General features: G+C 33.4%; 1 long non-coding RNA gene across 1 annotated transcript; it reads left to right on the top strand.

Moving 5' to 3' along the window:
- Positions 1 to 271: 271 nt before the first annotated feature.
- LOC133033972 (uncharacterized) lies at positions 272 to 1,621 on the top strand. Its single transcript, XR_009685967.1, has 3 exons — positions 272 to 390; positions 660 to 1,092; positions 1,352 to 1,621. It is a non-coding gene; the product is annotated as an uncharacterized LOC133033972 (long non-coding RNA).
- Positions 1,622 to 8,678: the final 7,057 nt, after the last annotated feature.

Genomic DNA, 8,678 nt, shown 5'->3' with positions numbered 1-8,678 from the left:
GAGTGATTTGGATAAGTTTTGATAGTGTTTCGGTGAGTGCGAAAATTGTGATTCTCGAGTTTTATAGTTTTTAGAAATTCCTAAGAGATCAGAAATCGTATTTTTGTCATAACTTTTGACTCGGGTGTCCGTTTTGGACATTCTATATACCGTTTCGAAGCTTGCGACGAGCTATACAATATGGTGTATGTTTTAGAATAAAAATATAAATTTTATTTTAGTGTATTTATACCGTGGGGTTCGGTAGAAAACCCTAGATTGTCTTATGTGATTATAAGCAGTGTTTTGGGATAAACACTTATTAGTTTATCGTTATTGTGACATAGGGCCGAGATCATCGGGAATAGTTCTCCACTTGGGTTGGCCGAATTGTATGAACCTGGATTAAAGGTAAGAAAGTATATTGTACTGCATAGTACGTTGTATGTAATACAATTAGTATTATTATGAATTGATTAATATTGAGATATAGTTAATATTGTTATATATTGAAAAGTATATTGTACTGCATAGTACGTTGTATGTAATACAATTAGTATTGCTATTAATTGATTAATATTGAGATATAATTAATATTGTTATATATTGAAAAGACTGATTCGTTGAGTATTGATAATGTGATAATATTATGCATGTGATATATGGGCTCACCTGATTAGGTGATGCAATTTTCCTAGCGACGTACTGGGCGTAAGTACGGGCGTCAGTGATATATGATGAGTACCGAGTGTAGGTACGGGCTCACCTGATTAGGTGGTGTGATTTTCCTGGCAACGTACTGGGCGTAAGTACGGGCGTCAGTGATATGATAAGTATCGGGCGTAGGTACGAGCTCGTCTAATTAGACGATGCGATATATTGGTGCCAGATTGTGGCACGGGCTCACCTGATTAGGTGATGCAATTATATGATATATGAGTGCAGGTGTTTGGCATAGGCTCACCTGATTAGGTGATGCAGTTATGCGACATATGGGTGCCAGGCTATGGCACGGGCTTGCCTGATTAGGCGGTACAATACAAGATCGTCAGATTAAAGCATCGACTTGCCTGATTAGGCAACATGATGTCATGAAGATGGTTGCTTTATGAGGTAACATATATATTATTTATATGATTAAATGAATATGAATTCCATTATTGGTATAATGGTTTTGTATTGCCAAATATCTGTATGCTAATGTTTATTCGTGGCAGATGCCAGTAGTGATTTGGATTTTATCTTATGAATAAAGTGTGATGGTTTGATTCTTATTGTGTATAAATGACAATATTCGAATAATAAACTATATGATTGTTATTATTACTTTTCTTGCTGAGTCCTTGTGACTCACGGGTGCTATGTGGTGCAGGTAAAGGCAAAGAAAAGCTAGATCAACCATGAGGTGGCAGTCTTCTCCAGCAATGTACATATTGACCTCACTGGCCTGCGTGCCGAGTTGCCAGGAGTTGTTTTGGACTGGCTGTATCTGCTGTGTATTTTGATTTTTTGTTTAAATGGTTGTCGTATATATTTCTTTAGCAAAACTTTTTATAACAGGGATTCCCGGAACACACTTTTTATGCCGTTATAATGTCCGTTTTTAGTGTTTTATTTTAGTGAAGTTTTTAATATTATCACAGTTTTTAATATTAATTATTATATTAGTATTAAACTAGTTTATAAAATCACACACGTGGCGTCCCTATAGATTAGGGTGTTACAACTTGGTATCAGAGCAGCCATGGTTTTAAAGGTCCTGAAGACTGGTCGAATATGTACATTTGCTGCAAGGACAGGTTGACTCATGGTATATAGTAAGTATTTATATTATTTGCTATTGGCTACCTCCCTAGGAAATTATAAAGTATTTTGGAAAAGTAGCATACTGATAATTTTGATAAGAATATGTGTATGCTATATGCATATTGATATTAATATTCGTCTGAGTTTTAAATAGTTAGAAGATGTGGACTAAATTTGTGATAAGTTAAGCAGTAAGGGCAATTAAATAGTCTGATTAGCGAGCTGTCTGGGCTCATGGCAAACGGTAAGGAAGAGAATTCTTCATTGCCATAATGCTGGGAACATGTAAATTCTGTTATGCAGGATATGATTAGACAATAAAGGAAAACAGATCTGAGATTTGAAAGAACAATAGGCTCATCTTTTGTCTATTCTTATATTACCAACACTTCCTGTTTTACCACTAGATGTGGTGGAATATATGAAGCCAACTTACTAGTAGATCAAGAAGCAAAAACTAAATGAACCACAAATTATGAGATAGAACGAAAGGTTCTATGGTGACCATGATAGCGGTCAAAGTGAATATAAGAGATGGTGACCTTATCCGGAGTGTTCAAGATGTAAAAAGGCGCCATTTGAACCAATGTAGAGCCAGATCTTGTTTTATTGTGGGGTAGTGGGTCATCTGAAAAGAACCTGTCCACAGTTAAGAAAGATTAATGTTAAAGAAAAAAAAGTGTACGGATCCTGCCCAAGTGCCGGTTATGATTCAAGGGGACCCGAATATCGGTCCTTCGGCCGACTCAAGCTAGAATTTATGGGCAATATTATAATTGTTATTGATATTAAACATTGTACATTTAGTTAGAGACATCAAGAAATCTGAATGGACTGTGCATGTATGTTATTTAGTGGTAATCCATTTAATAGGATAGACAGATTAGAAAGATGACAATATGAGTTAAATTGTTGATATTCCCTAGTGGGATATAGAACATAAGTAGTTAATGGAGGCATCGATCTAATTGATTCAAATAACAAAATCTTTTGTATAGAAGTGATCTAGCGTTACCAAAGGTAAGACAATTTATGAGTATTGTCTGGAACCTAGGTGAATTGAAGACAACGATTGTGTAGTAATTTTGAGATTATGTAGGCGTGTGACTATCTATGTTAGCAAGAAGCATCTTGTTTTGGTAGCTCACCATGAGGGAACTCCATGGTTGAGTGTCTTTGACTTGGGGTGATTTCATTTAGGAAATTTCCCCATGAAGCGTGCGAGTTGGAGCAAAGCATGTTGGAAACACTTGGATTGGTCCGTGGGACCAATCGTCAGTCCAGGAAACAGCTAGAGTGATGCACTCATGTATAAGAGCCATCATTCTGTGAGCGTAAAGGCCCAATGGAGACTTGAAGCGGGGATGTTACTAGGGTAATGTATAAAAGAACGTCAGGAAGAATAGTGGTATCCCTAAAGTAAAGAAGATTACCTAAATTACTTAAGGTGGCACGATAATGATGGAGAGTACTTTATAATTGACTGGATAGTCAATGTGATTTATAAGGAGACCATTGAAATTCTAGGAAAGGATTACTTTATTAAGCAATTATTGAAAGACATACTCACCCAGAATGGGGAAAAACTTATGAATTGAGATGTAATTTAATGGACATGTATTTGAGTGATTGGTGAATATTGGATCACAAAGTATGTTGTTTATTAAACAAAAAGCTATATAATTGAGTGTACAATAAGTTTTAAAGTGGTTAACCAAGTATGAAGATAGTGATGATTGCAAGGAAGCAGTGGTATCGTATGAACTAGGGAGTGAAACTTTAGTGGTAATGATGGAAAAGAACATTAAGAGTCTCAGATATCGATGAATCAGCATCATCAATGGGAGACTCACTATAAATTGGTATGGTAGTTTGTACCAAAGGTTGTCAATAAAATAAAGAATATACTTGAGGTATGTATTTTTCTGGATGTGCTTGAAAATATTATCAATATTTCTACCAAACACAGAAAAAAAAAACTTCAGGATCAAGGAATGATCTTTAATTAAATGTTATTAGTTGAGAATTCGGGAAATGGGTATTTCCAGTTTAGTTGTGGGTACTTGGTATGAGCAATGTTGCCTCTACTGTATACGTTACATTGATTCACTTTATAATGGTAGTTAACTGTAAGTGATTGGGAAATTTTAAAGTTGTGTCAGCTCAAGAGAAATTGATGCAAGTTAAAATAAGTAGAAACGAACAAGATTCAAGTTAACAATAAGATGGGAATTCCTTAAGTTTAAGTGAACAAAAACCGATGAGGAATTGCAAGAGGTTAATGAAGGGAGTGATGGCAATTGAATTTTATTAATGAAAGAATGAAAGCAAGAAATACAATTAGGAACGACAAAGAAGCATCTACTTTCTGATAACCCACTATGAGCTTACCTTGGAGTTAAGCATACTTAACTTGGGTAATCTCAAGATAGGAAATCTTTCGGTGAGTCATCCCGGAAAGCGTATGAGTGAGGACAAAGTACGCTAGAAAGATTCATATTAGGATGCATAATTGATAGTCGTTCCAGAGATTATCAAGAGGAATGGATGTGTTAATAAGCAGAAATTTACCAGGTATTGAGACAAGTAAGTGGGCGGAAATAAGAAGCGCTCTAATTGAATATCTATCAGAAATGAATACTTAACTTGTTACTAAGTTAAGTCAGTAGATCAGCTTAGGAGATCTCATAGAAGGAGTAGAAAGACATAATTATGAATTATGTACTATGGGATGTTATGATTTTGACCGAGTAGTAACGGTTGGACATACAGAGTTAATATGTTGTCTATCAGTGTAGAAAATTTATACTATAAATGAGAATACAGAATTCATATGAAGGAATAGTCTAATCTTGTGAAATTCCAAGGTTGATATCTTTGGCTATGATATTAAGAATTAAAGAAGGTTATTGAGAACCATGGAGGTTAAAGCGAAAATAGTATGATGTTTTATTCTTGAAAGGTGGGTAACCTGAGAAGATCAATGGAATATTAGAAACATGTTGTGAGCATATTTAATAAAGGATAGATTATCTTAAAATAATCTCTTCCCTGATGAGGTTTTTATTTAAAAGTGATAATTAAATGTACCACAGGTTAGGTACCTTAATAAGTGTGGTACAAGAGAAATATTAGATACCTGTTTACTGAGGTAATTAGGCTAGGTAGCCTATCAGCTAGCCTTAACTCCTGCGTTGTCCGGAGTATATAATGTGTTTCATGTCTCTATGCTGAGAAAATATGTATTAGACTGGACCCATATTCTGAGCTGTGATGATGTTCAAGTTCAGACAAATTTATTATATGGGAAAAATATCTTGTCCATGTTTTGGACTAGAAAGATGAGGTACTATAAAATGAGACACTTCCACTAGTTAAGAAATTGCTGTAAAAATATATATAGCAAGGTAGAAGCAGCAATTTGAGAATTAGAATCATAGATATGGGGGTAATATCCCAAATTGTTTAAATAAATTTCGAGGACGAAATTTTTATAAGGAGGGGATGGTTGTAATATCCCGATAAGTCTAATGGTAATTAATTAGGGTTTATATTTATATTATGTGTTAATCATGTAATAAGTGGGATTATGATCCTACTAATTTATTTCAGCATAAAATTTAAATTTTACTATAAGTGAGTAAATAAGCGTAATTTATAAATTACGGAGATTTATATAGAATGTGTGAATGTAATATGAGCTATATGTGGAATAAAAATATTTTCAGGTTCGGTGACCTTGAAGACCTGATTAGTGGATAAATAAGCGTAATTTGTTAATTGCGGAGATTTATTTGAAATACGTGGATATAATATGAGTTATTTGTGAAATAAAAATATTTTCAAGTTTGGCGACCCTGGAGACCCAATTGGAGGCCAAAAATGTCACAACAGTTTTAGTTAGAAATATTGATGAGATTATTGGGATAAGTTGATTTTAAAAATATTGGGGTATTTTAGGGTACTCGAAGTTTGCCAAATACCCTAGAAATAGAAATTTCTTAGTGGCTAAGAAATAATAAGATAACTATTAATAATAAAATTTTTATTAATATTATTATTAATATTATATTATTATTATTAATATTATTATTATTAATATTATATTTTTATTATTATTATATATATAAAAACGAAACATTTCGTTTTGTTTAATAATATATATATATATATATATATTAAGTTTTAAGTTATAACAGTACAGAACGAACGAAAGGAACGAAACTCTCGTTCTCTCCCTTCGACAAAAATTTCTCTTCTTATATCCATTTTTTTTCGATTTTCAATCTAAAATTTAGCGATCTAAGCTCCGGTAGTAGCAGGATAGCAAATCCTTGAAAAGGAAAAGGTTAAGGTACGATTTAATTTCATTTTAAGTTTAAAACCGATTGGTTTTATATAGGGGCTTTATGATTTAAAAAGGTTATGGAGATTCTGACTTTGTAGAACTGTTTTTTGGTAAATATGGGACTAGTTTATGTGTTTACTTGTTGAATTTGAAGTGATTTTGAGTTAGAAATCGAGTTTGGAACTTTTTAAAGCTTAGTCCGAACGTTAATGGCGTTTTTCATTTAAAGGGTCGATTTTTATTTCTGTTACGTAAGGATGGTAATATTTATGGTATATATGCGCCCTGTGAAGTTTGGAGTGATTTGGATAAGTTTTGATAGTGTTTCGGTGAGTGCGAAAATTGTGATTCTCGAGTTTTATAGTTTTTAGAAATTCCTAAGAGATCAGAAATCGTATTTTTGTCATAACTTTTGACTCGGGTGTCCGTTTTGGACATTCTATATACCGTTTCGAAGCTTGCGACGAGCTCTACAATATGGTGTATGTTTTAGAATAAAAATATAAATTTTATTTTAGTGTATTTATACCGTGGGGTTCGGTAGAAAACCCTAGATTGTCTTATGTGATTATAAGCAGTGTTTTGGGATAAACACTTATTAGTTTATCGTTGTTGTGACATAGGGCCGAGATCATCGGGAATAGTTCTCCACTTGGGTTGGCCGAATTGTATGAACCTAGATTAAAGGTAAGAAAGTATATTGTACTGCATAGTACGTTGTATGTAATACAATTAGTATTATTATGAATTGATTAATATTGAGATATAGTTAATATTGTTATATATTGAAAAGTATATTGTACTGCATAGTACGTTGTATGTAATACAATTAGTATTGCTATTAATTGATTAATATTGAGATATAATTAATATTGTTATATATTGAAAAGACTGATTCGTTGAGTATTGATAATGTGATAATATTATGCATGTGATATATGGGCTCACCTGATTAGGTGATGCAATTTTCCTAGCGACGTACTGGGCGTAAGTACGGGCGTCAGTGATATATGATGAGTACCGAGTGTAGGTACGGGCTCACCTGATTAGGTGGTGTGATTTTCCTGGCGACGTACTTGGCGTAAGTACGGGCGTCAGTGATATGATAAGTATCGGGCGTAGGTACGAGCTCGTCTAATTAGACGATACGATATATTGGTGCCAGATTGTGGCACGGGCTCACCTGATTAGGTGATGCAATTATATGATATATGAGTGCAGGTGTTTGGCATAGGCTCACCTGATTAGGTGATGCAGTTATGCGACATATGGGTGCCAGGCTATGGCACAGGCTTGCCTGATTAGGCGCTACAATACAAGATCGTCAGATTAAAGCATCGACTTGCCTGATTAGGCAACATGATTTCATGAAGATGGTTGCTTTATGAGGTAACATATATATTATTTATATGATTAAATGAATATGAATTCCATTATTGGTATAATGGTTTTGTATTGCCAAATATCTGTATGCTAATGTTTATTCGTGGCAGATGCCAGTAGTGATTTGGATTTTATCTTATGAATAAAGTGTGATGGTTTGATTCTTATTGTGTATAAATGACAATATTCGAATAATAAACTATATGATTGTTATTATTACTTTTCTTGCTGAGTCCTTGTGACTCACGGGTGCTATGTGGTGCAGGTAAAGGCAAAGAAAAGCTAGATCAACCATGAGGTGGCAGTCTTCTCCAGCAATGTACATATTGACCTCACTGGCCTGCGTGCCGAGTTGCCAGGAGTTGTTTTGGACTGGCTGTATCTGCTGTGTATTTTGATTTTTTGTTTAAATGGTTGTCGTATATATTTCTTTAGCAAAACTTTTTATAACAAAATGGATTCCCTAACACACTTTTTATGCCGTTATAATGTCCGTTTTTAGTGTTTTATTTTAGTGAAGTTTTTAATATTATCACAGTTTTTAATATTAATTATTATATTAGTATTAAACTAGTTTATAAAATCACACACGTGGCGTCCCTATAGATTAGGGCGTTACATTATCCCTTCTCGGTGTAAATCATATATATAGAGGATCTTTGATCAAATTAAGATTATAACGATGGTTAAATGTGATTTTGTATCTATATCGTGGAACATACAGAGCGCTCTATATGTCTGAGAGTGCAATTCCAAGTTCTAAAAGTGGATTCAAGAAGAAATTAATAAGTTAGGGAATTTACTTGGTAAATTCGGTTCGGCTTATTGGAAGCTCAGTAATATAGGTCCATGGTCCTCATTCTAGTTGAGACCATACTGCTTGTAAGACTCAATAATTGATTTATGATTAATCAATTATAATTCTAAAATTAGACTATTTCTAGTTTGTGAATTTTCACTAAGCAAGGACAAAATTGTAAAGAAAAGAGATTCTAGGTTTATTTATTAATTAAGAGACTCTATATGTCTAATTAATAATTATGTTAAATGACAATATTATTTAATAATCTATTTTAGTTATTAAATAATTAGTTTTGACATTTAAATGGTTAGAATTGAAAAATTAGCGTTTTTGAGAAAATAAAAATGAAAATTGTTAAAA

The sequence above is a fragment of the Cannabis sativa genome, chromosome 2 (genome assembly GCF_029168945.1).
Source record: "Cannabis sativa cultivar Pink pepper isolate KNU-18-1 chromosome 2, ASM2916894v1, whole genome shotgun sequence".
In the NCBI taxonomy this organism is placed as follows: domain Eukaryota; kingdom Viridiplantae; phylum Streptophyta; class Magnoliopsida; order Rosales; family Cannabaceae; genus Cannabis; species Cannabis sativa.
This window is presented reverse-complemented; position numbering and strand designations above follow the sequence as displayed.